General features: G+C 41.1%; 1 protein-coding gene across 1 annotated transcript in view; it reads right to left on the reverse strand.

The window, feature by feature from the left end:
• LRRC32 (leucine rich repeat containing 32) overlaps positions 1-7,976 on the reverse strand; it is a 30,539-nt gene extending 22,563 nt beyond the window's left edge. Inside the window, exon 1 of the mRNA XM_075849932.1 lies at positions 7,879-7,976. The gene's annotated coding sequence lies outside the window, so the exon portion shown is untranslated. The remainder of the gene's footprint in view (positions 1-7,878) is intronic.
• Positions 7,977-18,985: the final 11,009 nt, after the last annotated feature.

The raw sequence follows: 18,985 nt of genomic DNA on the forward strand, positions 1-18,985 counted from the left end.
GGTCTCTGTATCTCTGAGCTATGGTCTCTGTTTCTTTGAGCTACGGTCTCTGTTTCTTTGAGCTACGGTCTCTGTTTCTCTGAGCTATGGTCTCTGTATCTCTGAGCTATGGTCTCTGTATCTCTGAGCTAAGGTCTCTGTACCTCTGAGCTATGGTCTCTGTACCTCTGAGCTATGGTCTCTGTATCTCTGAGCTATGGTCTCTGTATCTCTGAGCTATGGTCTCTGTATCTCTGAGCTAAGGTCTCTGTATCTCTGAGCTATGGACCCTGTATCTCTGGTCTCTGTATCTCTGAGCTATGGTCCTGTATCTCTGAGCTATGGTCTCTATATCACTGAGCTATGGTCCTGTATCTTGGAGTTATGGTATTTATATATGTCTAAGATATTGTCTCTGTATCTCTGAGCTATGCTCTCTGTATCTCTGAGCTATGGTCTCTGTTTCTTTGAGCTACGGTCTCTGTATCTCTGAGCTACGGTCTCTGTATCTCTGAGCTATGGTCTCTGTATCTCTGAGCTATGGTCTCTGTTTCTTTGAGCTACGGTCTCTGTTTCTTTGAGCTACAGTCTCTGTTTCTTTGAGCTACGGTCTCTGTTTCTCTGAGCTATGGTCTCTGTATCTCTGAGCTATGGTCTCTGTATCTCTGAGCTAAGGTCTCTGTACCTCTGAGCTATGGTCTCTGTACCTCTGAGCTATGGTCTCTGTACCTCTGAGCTATGGTCTCTGTATCTCTGAGCTATGGTCTCTGTATCTCTGAGCTATGGTCTCTGTAACTCTGAGCTAAGGTCTCTATCTCTGAGCTATGGTCCCTGTATCTCTGAGCTCTGGTCTCTGTATCTCTGAGCTATGGTCCTGTATCTCTGAGCTATGGTCTCTATATCTCTGAGCTATGGTCCTGTATCTTGGAGCTATGGTATTTATATATGTCTAAGATATTGTCTCTGTATCTCTGAACTATGGTCTCTGTATCTCTGAGCTATGCTCTCTGTATCTCTGAGCTATGGTCTCTGTATCTCTGAGCTATGGTCTCTGTTTCTTTGAGCTACGGTCTCTGTATCTCTGAGCTATGGTCTCTGTATCTCTGAGCTATGGTCTCTGTTTCTTTGAGCTACGGTCTCTGTTTCTCTGAGCTATGGTCTCTGTATCTCTGAGCTATGGTCTCTGTATCTCTGAGCTATGGTCTCTGTATCTCTGAGCTATGGTCTCTGTACCTCTGAGCTATGGTCTCTGTACCTCTGAGCTATGGTCTCTGTACCTCTGAGCTATGGTCTCTGTATCTCTGAGCTAAGGTCTCTGTACCTCTGAGCTATGGTCTCTGTACCTCTGAGCTATGGTCTCTGTATCTATGAGCTATGATCTCTGTACCTCTGAGCTATGGTCTCTGTTTCTTTGAGCTACGGTCTCTGTTTCTTTGAGCTACGGTCTCTGTATCTCTGAGCTACGGTCTCTGTATCTCTGAGCTATGGTCTCTGTACCTCTGAGCTATGGTCTCTGTACCTCTGAGCTATGGTCTCTGTATCTCTGAGCTATGGTCTCTGTATCTCTGAGCTATGGTCTCTGTATCTCTGAGCTATGGTCTCTGTACCTCTGAGCTATGGTCTCTGTACCTCTGAGCTATGGTCTCTGTACCTCTGAGCTATGGTCTCTGTATCTCTGAGCTAAGGTCTCTGTACCTCTGAGCTATGGTCTCTGTACCTCTGAGCTATGGTCTCTGTATCTATGAGCTATGATCTCTGTACCTCTGAGCTATGGTCTCTGTTTCTTTGAGCTACGGTCTCTGTTTCTTTGAGCTACGGTCTCTGTTTCTCTGAGCTATGGTCTCTGTATCTCTGAGCTATGGTCTCTGTACCTCTGAGCTATGGTCTCTGTACCTCTGAGCTATGGTCTCTGTACCTCTGAGCTATGGTCTCTGTATCTCTGAGCTATGGTCTCTGTATCTCTGAGCTATGGTCTCTGTATCTCTGAGCTATGGTCTCTGTATCTCTGAGCTATGCTCTCTGTATCTCTGAGCTATGGTCTCTGTATCTCTGAGCTATGGTCTCTGTTTCTTTGAGCTACGGTCTCTGTATCTCTGAGCTATGGTCTCTGTATCTCTGAGCTATGGTCTCTGTTTCTTTGAGCTACGGTCTCTGTTTCTCTGAGCTATGGTCTCTGTATCTCTGAGCTATGGTCTCTGTATCTCTGAGCTATGGTCTCTGTATCTCTGAGCTATGGTCTCTGTATCTCTGAGCTAAGGTCTCTGTATCTCTGAGCTCTGGTCCCTGTATCTCTGAGCTCTGGTCTCTGTATCTCTGAGCTATGGTCCTGTATCTCTGAGCTATGGTCTCTATATCTCTGAGCTATGGTCCTGTATCTTGGAGCTATGGTATTTATATATGTCTAAGATATTGTCTCTGTATCTCTGAGCTATGCTCTCTGTATCTCTGAGCTATGGTCTCTGTTTCTTTGAGCTACGGTCTCTGTATCTCTGAGCTACGGTCTCTGTATCTCTGAGCTATGGTCTCTGTATCTCTGAGCTATGGTCTCTGTTTCTTTGAGCTACGGTCTCTGTTTCTTTGAGCTACGGTCTCTGTTTCTCTGAGCTATGGTCTCTGTATCTCTGAGCTATGGTCTCTGTATCTCTGAGCTAAGGTCTCTGTACCTCTGAGCTATGGTCTCTGTACCTCTGAGCTATGGTCTCTGTATCTCTGAGCTATGGTCTCTGTATCTCTGAGCTATGGTCTCTGTATCTCAGAGCTATGGTCCCTGTATCTCAGAGCTATGGTCCCTGTATCTCTGAGTTATGATCCTGTATCTCTGAGCTATGGTCCTGTATCTCTGAGCTATGCTCTCTGTATATCTGAGCTATGGTCTCTATATCTCTGAGCTATGGTCCTGTATCTCTGAGCTATGGTCCTGTATCTCTGAGCTATGGTCCTGTATCTCTGAGCTATGGTCCTGTATCTCTGAGCTATGGTCTCTGTATCTCTGAGCTATGGTCCTGTATCTCTTAGCTATGGTCCTGTATCTCTGAGCTATGGTCTCTGTTTCTCTTAGCTATGGTCCTGTATCTCTGAGCTATGGTCCTGTATCTCTGAGCTATGGTCTCTGTATCTCTGAGCTATGGTCTCTGTTTCTCTTAGCTATGGTCTCTATATCTCTGAGCTATGGTCTCTCTATCTCTGAGCTATGGTCTCTGTTTCTCTTAGCTATGGTCCTGTATCTCTGAGCTATGGTCTCTGTATCTCTGAGCTATGGTCTCTGTTTCTCTGAGCTATGGTCTCTGTATCTCTGAGCTATGGTCTCTGTTTCTCTGAGCTATGCTCTTTGTATCTCTGAGCTATGGTCTCTGTATATCTGAGCTATGGTCCTGTATCTCTGAGCTATGGTCCTGTATCTCTGAGCTATGGTCTCTGTATCTCTGAGCTATGGTCTCTGAATCTCTGAGCTATGGTCTCTGTATCTCTGAGCTATGGTCTCTGTTTCTCTGAGCTATGGTCTCTGTATCTCTGAGCTATGGTCCTGTATCTCTGAGCTATGGTCTCTGTATCTCTGAGCTATGGTCTCTGTATCTCTGAGCTATGGTCTCTGTATCTCTGAGCTATGGTCTCTGTTTCTCTGAGCTATGGTCCTGTACCTCTGAGCTATGGTCTCTGTATATCTGAGCTATGCTCTTTGTATCTCTTAGCTATGGTCCTGTATCTCTTAGCTATTGTATTTATATATCTGAGCACTTGGCTATGTCTCCTAAATACAGGTCTAGGGACCTAGGCTCTTGCTTCTGGGTTCTACATCTCTAAACTCATATTTGTGCCCTGGTCTTTGGGCCTAGGAGTTATAGTCAATGCATATCAGAGCTATGGGCCAGTATCTCTGTGCTCTGGCCTCTGTTTCTCTGAGATATCGTCTCTGTATCCCTATTCTTTGGACTCTATATCCCTATTCTGTGTCCTATACCTCTGATCTCTGGTGTAGACCTCCTGGACTCTGGACTTGGGTTCTTCTCTATCTCTGACTCATGTCTGTCCTCTCCATATCTGAGCTCTGGTGCCGGCTCTGACATTAACCTGTTTCTTTAGCTTTGACCTCTGGTCTCTGTATTTGGCGATCTCTATATCTCTCAGATCTCTTCTTGGTTTTTTTACAGGCCCCTTCATCTCTGGTTGGATCTCTGATCTCTGTAGCTTTGATCTCAAGTCTTTATATCTCTGGGTCTTTGTCTATTAGTGCTGGTCCCTGAGCCGCCTCTATGGTTCCCCACCACTTTACACCACAGGGTTGCACACTACCACCTCTATACTGTAGCTCGGTGTTCCCCTTAAATTCTGGATGGATAGGTGCACAGTCTAAATGAATTAGGTGGTTTCCATGTCACATGTGGAGCCGTAATCTCATTAAATTAGCACCAAGTGATTTCACGTTAAAGCCATTTTGTTATGTGACTACAGCGTCTAATGATATAATTATGGTATTACCGGCCGGGAACATGCAATGACTGGTTGTCGTCTTTCTGCTTAAGACTAGATAACTCAGCTCTGCTACACCGGCTACATGGTTAGTAATTTCCACCGTTTGCTTTTACTGAAAATAATTTTTTAAGGTGGTTTCCATTCTCTGTGACTTGTAGACTTACAGGTTACCAGAGAACTTTCCGTCATTATTGCTCTAAGATGCGACGATGCCGAAAATTCTATCACTCCATTCAGGGTTGAGGTTGTCGCTACGCTGTGTTCTACAGGGCATGGCCACAGCTCTAAGGTAACCATGCCCATCCCAAAGTTGGTCTTACTTGTCTGCTGCGGCCAACGTCTTCCACTGCTTCCTACTGGCGCCGCTGCTTTCTCTTTACTCTTAAAGGGCCAGTGTGCACTACATACTACATACAGTTTTGCGGCCACATACTATCCGCAATTGTGGATCGTATAGGAAACATTCTATCCTATGGGCTAATACACACGATTGTGGTTTTCATTTTACGGTTCTCAATTGCAGTCCGGGCTCCTTGAAGTCAATGCACATCTTGTGTGTGCACGGTCCATAATAGCGGACAGCCCGGCGGATGACACTCCTCGGCCTATCCGTGCCGTAATCACGGACCGTGCACCCAGCTACGGTCGTGTATATGAGACTTTACTCAGCCTATGGCTGAGCATTTTAGCCTATTGACCCATGATTTCAAGTACTCCGCCAGCCCCGATCTTTTCTTGTACCGTACTTCGAGTTTCCTGTCTTCTTGCTGACAGCTGCTGACTGCTCCGTGGAAGCGACCTGAGAATTCCTTTTGTGATTGTCCATATCCCTGTGCATGTGTGGGGGGGGGGGGGGTGTTTAAAGGTGAAGAGCAGATAATCCTATAGACTCCACTCCCTGGTATAGCCCCAAGGACTACTATCTGTCTGACCCCCAACATCTCCCATTGGGGAAACTGCGAGTGGACAGGTTGGAGTTTGACCATCCAAGTCTTTGGAGCAGGAGGAGGAGAATGGAGACAATGAGAATGGTGACCTATAGCATATCTAAAACATGTCAAAGTCCCTAGGGATCAGAAGAGTCCCATAGTCAGAGATCAACACCCACCTACGTCTACCTCCGGTAGATAAGGACAAGTTACAACTATCATTGGCGCCATCACATAGGAGAAGCCTCTCCTGATATCAGACATGGTGATAAGAATGGGCTGTGGATTTCACCTCGGCACCTGAATGCCCAAAGATTTTGCTTGGATGGAAACCAAAACAATTGTTCACATCCTTCTAAAACAAACGCCTGTTGTCCCCCCACAACAGGATTTCCCTCCCGATCACCCTTTACACTCAACAGTAGTAGTACTAGAAATGATGGTGGTCGTATGTAATGTTAGATAACACCAAGAAACATTTGATCCTTATTAAGCCGATAATGAAATCAGCGCAGGTCAAGCCGAACTTAGTAATAGTAACCATAGGTGTTGGTGAGACCTCCCCGAGGATGACCGGCCAGGCTAAACCATGACCTCTAATAATGTTGGTTGTAAGATCATCACTCAAGTTAAAAGCGTTATTCCACTTTACTTACACAGATACCCTAAAAATGATCTGATCGCTGGGGGTCTGTCTGCGGAAACCTCTGCTTTTAATGTAGGAAGAAGTTGCCAAAGATTGCGCATTTCTGACACAGGGATAATTCTATCCCAGGTATATTGAAAAATAGTTGAAGGATAGATAGAGAGAGAGAGATATGAGATAGATAGACAGACAGACAGACAGACAGATAGATAGATAGATAGATAGATAGATAGATAGATAGATAGATAGATAGATAGATAGATAGATAGATAGATAGATAGATAGATAGATATCGGTAGGATCTGCTGACCGTCTAATATTAATGGTGGGCTATGGACATTAAATTGTCAGCCGACCAACCCAAATTGGTCCAATATCCAGTGTCTATGACTGAATGTACGATGGTAACTCTGTTTCCCTTTGAATCAGTGTTATAATGGAGCAGCTGCAGACAGGCGTCCACATGACAGCAGCTACAAGATGTACATAGGCAGTCACTGTATATATATATATATATATATATATATATATATATATATATATATACACAATCAGCTCTTAAAGAGACGGATCATAATGACGTGTAACCAGAGAAGTGTCCACTAGTGGCTGCATGTAACATCTTATCTATGGGATCCTTATCTTCTCCACAGCTCTGCTACAATGTATCCTGCCGGGGTTTGTTATCTCAGCTGAGACTGTCACATACTAAACATTGTTAACCATCGGACCTACAGCGAGTGCAGCAGAACTACAAGTCTAGATGGCCGGAGATGATAGATAGATAGATAGATAGATAGATAGATAGATAGATAGATAGATAGATAGATAGATAGATAGATAGATAGATAGATAGATAGATAGATAGATAGATGAGATAGATAGATAGATAGATAGAAAGATGATAGATAGATAGATAGATAGATAGATAGATAGATAGATAGATAGATAGATAGATAGATAGATAGATAGATAGATAGATAGATAGATAGATAGATATGAGATAGATAGATAGATATGAGATAGATAGATAGATAGATAGATAGATAGATAGATAGATAGATAGATAGATAGATAGATAGATAGATAGATAGATAGATAGATAGATAGATAGATAGATAGATATTAGATAGATAGATAGATAGATAGATATTAGATAGATAGATATTAGATAGATAGATAGATAGATAGATAGATAGATAGATAGATAGATAGATAGATAGATAGATAGATAGATAGATATTAGATAGATAGATAGATAGATAGATAGATAGATAGATAGATAGATAGATAGATAGATAGCATCATTCAAAAATTATGTATCCCAACAATATGCAGATGCAGCAGAGCAGAGTTTGTTACTTGACACAATCCCTCCTGCTATCTTTGGTTTTACACAGGACTGCCAGTAAACTTCCTGCATTATCTTAACTAAGTTTTCTATCCCACTATAAATAATGCAGCCACGCAGACTTAAATTACACATTTAGCTCTGCTACATCTGTATAAACATCTGTGATTGCGACATTTTCCGTCCGTTCTACAATCACATTATAAGATACTGACAAGAATATAATAATCAATGCAACAAACAGGATGCAAAAAGTTATAATTTATAGTTTACTACATCTCTCTTGTCACATCCACCCTATCAAGGCAAAGCATGTTATAGTATAGATGTAGCAGAGCTGAACTGGTCAAGCTACTGTGTTTTTTGTGCACCGTGATAATTTACTAGTTATTTCCCTGCAGTCCTATGTAAGAACAGTCAGTATAATGTGACAAACTTAGCTCTGCTACATCTGTAATTTTTTTTTAAAAATTAACATTTCTATAAGAACTTTTTTTTTTTACCTTATCTGAAGTGGAGGGTGATTGGGTTCCTTGGCTTTCTATGAAATAAGGATTTTGCCAGGTCCTTGAAGTCATTCATCACTGTGGCTTGCTGTTCCTATGTGGGAAGCGTCACTGGAAACTTTGCAAAACTGAACAGGAACTAAGACATTTTCAGGGAAATATCCTGCTATCCTTATATGGGACTCCAGGGATGGAGCCAGGTCTTAGTGCTAGCAGTGTTAGGGTATGTTCACACGGCCTATTTACGGACGTAAATCGGGCGTTTTTGCCCCAAATTACGCCCGAAAATAGCGCCTCAATAGTGCTGACAAACATCTGCCCATTGAAAGCAATGGGCAGACGTTTGTCTGTTCACACGAGGCGTATATTTACGCGCCGCTGTCAAAAGACGGCGCGTAAATAGACGCCCGCGTCAAAGAAGTGACCTGTCACTTCTTTGGCCGTAATTAGAGCCGTTATTCATTGACTCCAATGAATAGCAGCGCTAATTACGCCCGTAATTGACGCGGCGTTCAAGCGCCTGCACATGCCGGTACGGCTGAAATTACGGGGATGTTTTCAGGCTGAAACATCCCCGTAATTTCAGCCGTAACGGACGCCCTCGTGTGAACATACCCTTAATAGGAGGGAACAGGACAGGGAAGCTACTCAGATGTGCGCTGAGATCAATATAATGTAACTGCAGGCTGTCTCATATTATATATCAGGCTCCTATATTATGATCTTCTCTGTCAGGGGACTGCCCAGAATATCCAGCTATTACACATAGATATAATCTACAGAAGAAGTAGAGTCGCATTGTAAATAAATTACATAATTTATCTTGTACTAATTAAAGAGTCCCTGTCACCAGATTATAAATGCCCTGTCTCCTACATAATCTAATCTAATTTTAGATGTATGCTAATAAATTTCTTAATAGACAACTGGGCGTGTTTTTACTTTTTACCAAGTGGGCGTTGTACAGAGGAGTGTATGACGCTGACTAATCAGTGACTAATCAGTGACCAATCAGCGTCATACACTTCTCTCCATTCATGCCCATTTGTACTCAGCACAGCGTGATCTCGCGAGATCACGCTGTACTGTCACTTACTCCCACAGTGACTTTACTGAAGTGTCTTGAGAGTGAATAGACATCACCTCCAGCCAGGACGCGATGTCTATTCACACTCCCGACACTTCGGTAAAGTTTGTGGGACTTACACTGCACAGCGTGATCTCGCGAGATAACGCTGTGCTGTGAGTACAGATGGACTGTATGGACATGAATGAAGACAAGTGTTTGACGCTGATTGGTCAGCGTCATACACTTCTCTTTACAACACCCACTTGGTCAAAACTTAAAAACGCTCAGTTGGGTATTAAGAAACTAATTAGCGTAAATCTAAAGTTGTTCATAACTTGCTCAAAAATTTTTGTTTTTCAAAATAAAAGCCACTGTTGTTATCTACATTACAGCGCCAATCAGATTATGTAGAAGATCCAGGGCACTTATAATGTGGTGACAGAGCCTTTTTAAGTTACATTTTATAATTACAATCTGCTGGTTGTTACTGGAAACAGTCAGCAAGCTTGTAGACAGATATCCCCCTAGTAGCTTAGCTGTGCTACTGTAATACAGGCAGCACTTTGTTGTTTCTGCATCAGATGACTGCATAGTGCCTAGTACACACGCTTTACTCTGTGTAGACACTAAACATGAAGAGAATGCTGAAAGATTTTAGCTCTGAAGACTGCAGAGTTGTAAAAGCAGCTCTGGAGTATAATACAGGATGTAACTCAGGATCAGAACAGGATAAGTAATGTAATGTATGTACACAGTGACTCCACCAGCAGAACAGTGAGTGCAGCTCTGGAGCATAATACAGTATGTCACTCAGGATCAGTACGGGATAAGTAATGTATGTACGCAGTGACTACACCAGCAGAATAGTGAGTGCAGCTCTGGGGTATAAGACAGGATGTAACACAGGATCAGTATAGGATAAGTAATGTAATGTATGTATACAGTGACTCCACCAGCAGAATAGTGAGTGCAGCTCTGGAGTATAATACAGGATGTAACTCAGGATCAGTACAGGAAAAGTAATGTAATGTATATACACAGTGACTCCACCAGCAGAATAGTGAGTGCAGCTCTGGAGTATAATACCGGATGTAACTCAGGATCAGTACAGGATAAGTAATGTATGTACACAGTGACTCCAGCAGCAGAATAGTGAGTGCAGCTCTGGAGTATAATACAGGATGTAACTCAGGATCAGTACAGGATAAGTAATGTAATGTATGTACACAGTGACTCCACCAGCAGAATAGTGAGTGCAGCTCTGGAGTATAATACAGGATGTAACTCAGGATCAGTACAGGATAAGTAATGTAATGTATGTACACAGTGACTCCAGCAGCAGAATAGTGAGTGCAGCTCTGGAGTATAATACAGGATGTAACTCAGGATCAGTACAGGATAAGTAATGTAATGTATGTACACAGTGACTCCACCAGCAGAATAGTGAGTGCAGCTCTGGAATATAATACAGGATGTAACTCAGGATCAGTAGAGGATAAGTAATGTAATGTATGTACACAGTGACTCCACCAGCAGAATAGTGAGTGCAGCTCTGGAGTATAATACAGGATGTAACTCAGGATCAGTACAGGATAAGTAATGTATATACACAGTGACTCCACCAGCAGAATAGTGAGTGCAGCTCTGGAATACATGATGTAACTCAGGATCATTACAGGAAAAGGGTAAAGGTAAAGTAAAAAAGTAAAAGCTTTTGTCACACAAATAAATATTAGATTTCTCTGTTAGATCACCAAAAACATACAACACGTTTTCAATTGGAATATTTAAAATAAATAAAAATTAAATTATATATGTATGCTCCCGTGTGTAGATATTACTGTTACATACTTATTATGGCACCCCCTGCTGTTCTTTTGATTCCCTCCCAGATCATCCACCTAATGCGCTCAGTGTCAGTAAGAAGTTGCTTCTAGTGCTCTGGTTTTTATTCTCTGCCTGCACAATAATGGGAATCACTCCTTTGCCCGTGTACAAGAGGATCCTCGCGGTGGGACTGAGCTACTGAGCATGTGTGACCACCAGCCCTGACACAATTAGCGGAAAATCTGAAACGGTAACTAAAAGAACACCAGGGGGCGGCATAACAAATATGAAACTGCATGAATCTAGACCCAGCAGTATATTTTGATGATTCATCCATAGTGATGTCATGTCACATGGTGCAGCATCTCTGTGGTAATTGTCACTACAGTCCACACTCATTGGATGACACATCTGTATTATGTAACAGTGGCCAGGTCGTCGGAGACTGACCTTTTTTTTCCTGACTGTTTAAACCTGCCACTAGGGGGAGCTCACCTCATATGGATTTTTTACAGCTCCTGTTGAAATCAATATAAGTTGAATAAATCTGTTTGAGATCCCCCAAGTGGTGACTGCAGGCATTCAGGATATTATCACTTCACTATGATGGGAAGCAGGGGGTTTGAAGCTTTGTATAAGAAAACAGTGCCGTAAAGATGTATGGTTTAATTTATAGGTGAAGAGTTGTGGGCCCCCATAACTCTTTGGGCCCTCAGGTTAAAACAAAAAGCCACACTCCAGCATGAGGGAGTGGTAGCCATTTTTTTTTCCCCCTATATTTGCAGAAGTTTCCCTTTGAATCGCAGTGACCAAACGTGGTGATATCATGAAGTGTTATCTGTGGGTTTACAGGGTAAAGGCCTCACAAACAATGGGCATATCCTTCTATATATTTGTGGGTGTGAGTATGTAAGTGAGTGTGCGCTCCTATAAAAAAGACATTTTACAGTGTGGATGGTTGTGTGCGGTGATCTTTAGTGCAGCAGCTATATTTGATGGATTAGCAAATGATCGCAGGATCAGACTACAAAGGAGATTGTTTGTAGTCTGTAACCACGGAGCCACATAGCTCAGCATAGGAGCTGTATACCTAAAATGGTAGTTGAATTTTTTAGAGAGTTTTTACAAAGTTGTTTCATTTATTTATTTCAAATGCATTGGAGCAAGAAAATTGTTTGCAAAAATATACTAAAAGTTCCTTTAACTTTTTTTCTACCATCTACTGTAAAACCGAAAGCCATTAATCTCAAGGACACCCAGAAACACTAATTATTGGTCAAATTTGCATAGGCCCAGCCCCCTTTGATGTCCATTTCAAGGGACAATACAAAAAAAAATGGAAATGCTGGGAGATCTAGTGTGATAATGCCATATCCAGAGCTGCATTCAGCATTCTTTTGGGTTCCTGTTAACTCTCAGGCGTTAAAACATCAGATCTCATTGTTGATTCAGGGTCTGGTGCATTGTGGGAGATACATTTATGACATTTTTTTTATGTCTCATCCTGTCTCAGGGAGTATAGGGAACATTACAATTTTATCTGCAAACTATCCAGTGGTTATGAAAGGGTTAAGAAAGACACCTCATGCCCACTTCAGTTTTTTTTTAGTCAGGGTGCTTGTAAAGGATCTGCCAGGCACAGCTTCGGGGTTAACTTCCATAGGTAATCAGTCTTCACCTGAGTCTATCTCTCTGAGACTGACTCCAGCTTCCACCACTCAGGCTGGCAGGCTTAGGAGTGGGAGAGCCTATCGCAGCCTGGCCAGACTCGGTTAGCTCCCGCCCTCTGTCTATTTATACCTGCCTTTCCTGTTCCTCCTTTTCTTGTGATTCTTCTCGTGTGGTTTCCTGGCCCAGCTACAGCTCCTACTATTTGATCCTGCTCCATACTGACCCTGGCTTTCTGACTACTCTTCTGCTCTGCGTTTGGTACCTCGTGCTCTCCTGGTTTGACTTGGCTCGTTCACCACTCTGTTGCTCACGGTGTTGCCGTGGGCAACTGCCCCTTTCCTTTATATTCCCTTGTATGTTTGTCTCGTGCACTTACTGAGCATGGGGACCGCCGCCCAGTTGTACCCCGTCGCCTACGGCGGGTCGTTGCAAGTAGGCAGGGACAGAGTGGCGGGTGGATTAGGGCTCACTTGTCCGTTTCCCTACCCCTATCTTTACAGTTCTATTCGTTTTTTCAACGGATAGCACCTTGACACATTAATTTCAATGGGGCCATGCACACTTCAGTTGTTTTAACGGAACCGTGCGGCCGTTCTGTCAAAATTAGTGAAGGTCCTACTCCTGCCCGTTTTTGACGGAACAGTCTCGGCCTTTTCATTGAATTTGGTCCGTGAAACAACGGACTGCACACGGAAGCTATCCATGTGTGTGTGGCCCGTGTTTGACGGAACCGTCATTAGCGGCCGTACAACGGCTGACGGAAGTGTGCATGAGGCCTTAGGGCATGACCAGAGGTGGCGGAATTGCTCTGGAATTCTGCTGCGGACAGTCCGCAGCGGAAATCCGCAGCGTACACGTTACTCCATTGCCTTCCACAGCTTTTTAGTAGGGTTCATTTACACGTTGCGGACAATTCCGCTGCGGAGCATAGGCTGCGGTGCGGAATTTGGTGTCCGCAGCATACACTGGCTGTTGCGGACGTGTAGCAGACTTTTTGCGGACTCATTGCGGAATTTCTCCATTGACTTCAATGGAGGGTCAAAATTCCGCAATGACGTCCGCAGATGTTATGTGTGCTGCGGAGCGTATTTGTTTTACGAACATAATATTTCTTCATTCTGGCTAGACCTATGTATTTCTAGGTCTACAGTAATACTGAGGCACCATGCACACTAATGTAAAAACGCACATAATCACGGGCCGTTATTACGGCATGGGCAGGCCCATGGAAGTTTATGGGGCTTCCGTAATTACGGGTGACTATGTGTGTGCACCCATAATTACGGGTGACTACGTGTGTGCACCCGTAATTCCGGGAGCGTTTCTAGGCGACGTCAGGAGATAGTCACTGTCCAGGGTGCTGAAAGAGTTAAGCGATCGGCAGTAACTGTTTCTGCACCCGGGACAGTGACTACCGATCCCAATATACAGCTACCTGTAAAAAAATAGAAGTTCCTACTTACCGAGAACTCCATGCTTCTTCTTCCAGTCCGGCCTCCCGGGATGACGCTTCAGTCCAAGTGAAGGCTGCAGCCAATCACAGGCCAATCACAGGCTGCAGCCAATCACAGGCCAATCACAGGCTGCAGCGGTATAAAATCACTTTTTTGAAATTGGGCTTATATAATATTCAAATTTTCGGAGACTAAATTTTGGGTTTTCATTAACTGTTACCATAATCATCAACATAATACTATAATACTGTCCCCAGATGCAAGAATATATCTACTATAATACTGTCCCCTATATACAAGAATATAACTTCTATAATACTGCCCCTATATACAAGAATATAACTACTATAATACTGCCCCTATATACAAGAATATAACTACTATAATACTGCCCCCTATATACAAGAATATAACTGCTATAATACTGCCCCATATACAAGAATATAACTACTATAGTACTGCCGCTATATACAAGAATATAACTACTATAATACTACCCCTATATACAAGAATATAACTACTATAATACTGCCCCTATATACAAGAATATAACTACTATAATACTGTGCCCCCTATATACAGGAATATAACTACTATAATACTGCCCCTATATACAAGAATATAACTACTATAATACTGCCTCCTATATACAGGAATATAACTACTATAATACTGCCCCCTATGTACAAGAATATAACTACTATAATACTGCACCCTATCTACAAGAATATAACTACTATAATACTGCCCCTATATACAAGAATATAACTACTATAATACTACACCCTATATACAAGAATATAACTACTATAATACTGCCCCCTATATACAAGAATATAACTAATATAATACTGCCCCTATATACAAGAATATAACTACTATAATACTGCCCCTAAATACAAGAATATAACTACTATAATACTGCTCCTATATACAAGAATATAACTACTATAATACTGCCCCTATGTACAAGAATATAACTACTATAATACTGTCCCCATATACAAGAATATAACTACTATAATACTGCCTCCTATATACAAGAATATAACTACTATAATACTGCCTCCTATATACAAGAATATAACTACTATAATACTGCCCTTATATACAAGAATATAACTACTATAATACTGCCCCCTATATACAAGAATATAACACTATAATACTGCTCCTATATACAAGAATATAACTACTATAATACTGCCCCTATATACAAGAATATAACTACTATAATACTGCCCCTATATACAACAATATAACTACTATAATACTGCCCCCTATATACAAGAATATAACTATTATAATACTGCCCCTATATACAAGAATATAACTACTATAATACTGCCCCTATATACAAGAATATAACTACTATAATACTGCCCCATATATACAAGAATATAACTACTATAATGCTGCCCCCTATATACAAGAATATAACTACTATAATACTGCCCCCTATATACAGGAATATAACTACTATAATACTGTTCCTATATACAAGAATACAGCTACTATAATACTGCTCCTATGTACAAGAATATAACGACTATAATACTGCCCCTATATACAAGAATATAACTACTATAATACTGCTCCCTATATACAAGAATATAACTACTATAATACTGCCCCCTATATACAAGAATATAACTACTATAATACTGTCCCTATATACAAGAATATAACTACTATAATACTGTCCCTATATACAAGAATATAACTACTATAATACTGCCTCCTATATACAAGAATATAACTACTATAATACTGTCCCTATATACAAGAATATAACTACTATAATACTGTCCCTATATACAAGAATATAACTACTATAATACTGCCTCCTATATACAAGAATATAACTACTATAATACTGCTCCTACCTACAAGAATATAACTACTATAATACTGCCTCCTATATACAAGAATATAACTACTATAATACTACCCCCTATATACAAGAATATAACTACTATAATACTGCTCCTATATACAAGAATATAACTACTATAATACTGCCTCCTATATACAAGAATATAACTACTATAATACTGCCTCCTATATACAAGAATATAACTACTATAATACTGCACCCTATGTACAAGAATATAACTACTATAATACTGCCCGCTATATACAAGAATAGAACTACTATAATACTGCTCCTATATACAAGAATATAACTACTATAATACTGCCTCCTATATACAAGAATATAACTACTATAATACTGCCCTCTATGGACAAAAATATAAAATATTAGAAACAGCAATATTTGACATTATCTGAAATCAGGGCAAAACAGACTTACTTTATTAAAGGAACACCGTGTTATGTTTAGTGCAAGTCTTTAGGCGTCGGGGCATGATACTGGAATCCCGTATTTGGTGTTTTTTGAATCGCTGTGTCACGCTCCCCCCTCAGACCCTCTACTACATAGTTCAGTGTATCAGTTTTGCCCAGATTGTTTCTTAAAGGAAAGGTGTCATGATTATTTGTTTTTTAATTAATTTATGTGTTTTTATTCAATAAAATGTTATATTTACTTTATTTACTTTTTGTAAAAAAATGTTTTCCTTTTCTACTTAACTGGGGCTGCCATTTTTTATTTAATCTGTGTTTGTGTCTGTTCCCCCCCCCCCCTGGGCAACGCTTTTTGGCCTTTCCCAGCCTCATAATACCAGCCTGTGGCTGCCCCAGTGCCCGACCGTCACTACAGATGGTCGGGTACTGGATCGTACCCGGCTCTTACCAATACCCCTGGTGGCCATGGGTAACTGGGTAATAATGGGGGGTTAGGTTCATCCTTTTTACTGGCTAACACTAAGCCCCGCTTTAGTAATGGACATCGTCAAACAGAGAACTGCCATAATCTAGGCGCTAGTAAAATATTAAAAAAACACAGAGACATAAGAACATATTTTTATTGAAATAAGAACTCCCCCACACAATCCTCGCTAACCATTTTATTGAAACAAAACCCGTAGAATATCGCAGTAGTCCAACGAATCTACGACGTAGTCCCATAGGTACAGCGGTACCTACAGAAAAAAAAAGTTAGCCTCACGCACACTTCAGTAAAATGCTTCAGTGTGCTATACGTTTTTCTTTTTTTTGTGGTTTTTGTGTACGCTTTTTGCAATTTAGGGCTTCCTGACTCTGGGAACATTTGGCGCATTTTATACACCAAAGAATTGATCTAACGCTTCTTTTTTATGCCACACATTTTTTTAAAAACATTGATGTAAATGGGAAGCTTAATCAAGCGTTTGACGCTTTTTTCATTTATTTTTTTACGCATTTTGTGCGCGCTTTTTGCATTTTTTTTGGTGCATAATCTGGACTCCCATTGACTATGGGAAAATTTGTCGTGTTTTACGTGCAAAGGAATTGACACTCCTTTATTTACACAACGCGTTTTTTAAAAACGCGTGTGTAAAAAAGCGCGTTGCATGTACTAACTTTGCACTTTACCATTTTTTGTAAATGAAAAGCGTAGTCAAGCGTTTTTTGATGCGGTTTTCAGCACGTAACATGCACAAAAAAACTTCATCAAATACACGCCGTGTTAACCTGTCAACTGAAAAGTTATTCACCACAGGGTCTTCCCTCTTGAATTTCATCATTCTTAGCCATTTGGTGTATCCTATAGCTTCTACCAGCTGCCATTGTAAAAACACTCCCAAAATGGGAGCCGGACAGTGCTTAGCAATTTGAAGACACTTTTTCCTGGCCTGTAGCCAAAAATAGGGAGTGGGGTGAGATTCCCTCCCACATTTACAGCAGCTGTGAGTCAGGCAGCTCTGCCTGATTTACCTTGCTGTAATTCTGGGAAGTGCTCCCTCTGGTGGCCAACATAGGAAAACATGTCAAATTATTATTTAATTTCTAATACTTCCCAACTTGTGGAGGAAACAAAAAATACAGCAAAAAAAAACAAACTGTGAAAAATGTAATAAAATTAAGTAACTTACTTAAAAAATGTTTAATTTGCGACACATTCCCTTTAAGAGCATCTCTACATAGGACGATTTATCTCATCAGTTTGGTTTTCTTTTGCTTTCTGTCTGAACCATCTGGATGGCCACTTGATATCCCACAATAACAATGTCATTTATTAGTGAACTCGATAAACCAAGTTCTTAGCCATTACATTGGAAGAGGATTTTCAGACCCCAAAATTGACAGAGAAGAAAAGTGTAAACTTTTTGTCTTGAGTTTTAAGGCCTTCAAGGTGCTGAGATTATTGATGATGAAGACGGTTGAGGTTTGGTCGTTGGTAGAGCAGTCAAGAATCTGATAGAAATCTGGAGAAGGTCCCATTAGCTCTGCTCAAGGGATTCCTACCACATTTATTCACTACAACTTCCCAGATATTCAGACTCATTATTTTATGAGCAGGTCATTGTTGGAATACCAGTGACCTGACTTGAAGGTTTTTGAATTATGGGAGGTGATCGGAAAGAAAAACATATCTCTATTACTCGGCGAAAAGCTGCTATCCATTAAAAATTGTACTGAAAACATAAAACTGACATCTGCAAGGTATTCAGTTCTCCGCTGTTGTTTCTGGAGCCTTTTATTTGACTTTTCTTATCTTCTGAATAGAATAGTTTTGCAGAGTTTAACAAGCGTTGGGTATAGGAGAGCCCATGGAGAAGAATCTCGTAAAACAGCTCGCAAATGGAGAACATCAGTAGGTCAAGGAATTTATGAGGTCAGTTCCAAAATTGCAACATACAAGGTAACAGAAAACAGATCTTAGAAACTATGTATGACCAATCGAAGGAGGTGTCGAGAAAAAATAGTTACAATGAGACACAACTGCCAACGATTGATGTTGAGACACTTTGGTTGGTCCACTTCACAGGACATCAAAGTTGACCCCAGATATTAGATAAGCACCATGAATCATCACCATGAACCTAGATTCCCAATGATTGTGGGGGAGGTGGGGTTGTTAAGATACGTCTGAATTGACACTGGGACATGCCACTAGGATTTGCCAATACACTAATCTTTGGAGATCTGACCTCCAGGACCATCACACATCTCTAGAACAAAGGAGCCATTGGCTTTT

This window comes from Rhinoderma darwinii, chromosome 2 (genome assembly GCF_050947455.1).
Source record: "Rhinoderma darwinii isolate aRhiDar2 chromosome 2, aRhiDar2.hap1, whole genome shotgun sequence".
In the NCBI taxonomy this organism is placed as follows: Eukaryota; Metazoa; Chordata; class Amphibia; order Anura; family Rhinodermatidae; genus Rhinoderma; species Rhinoderma darwinii.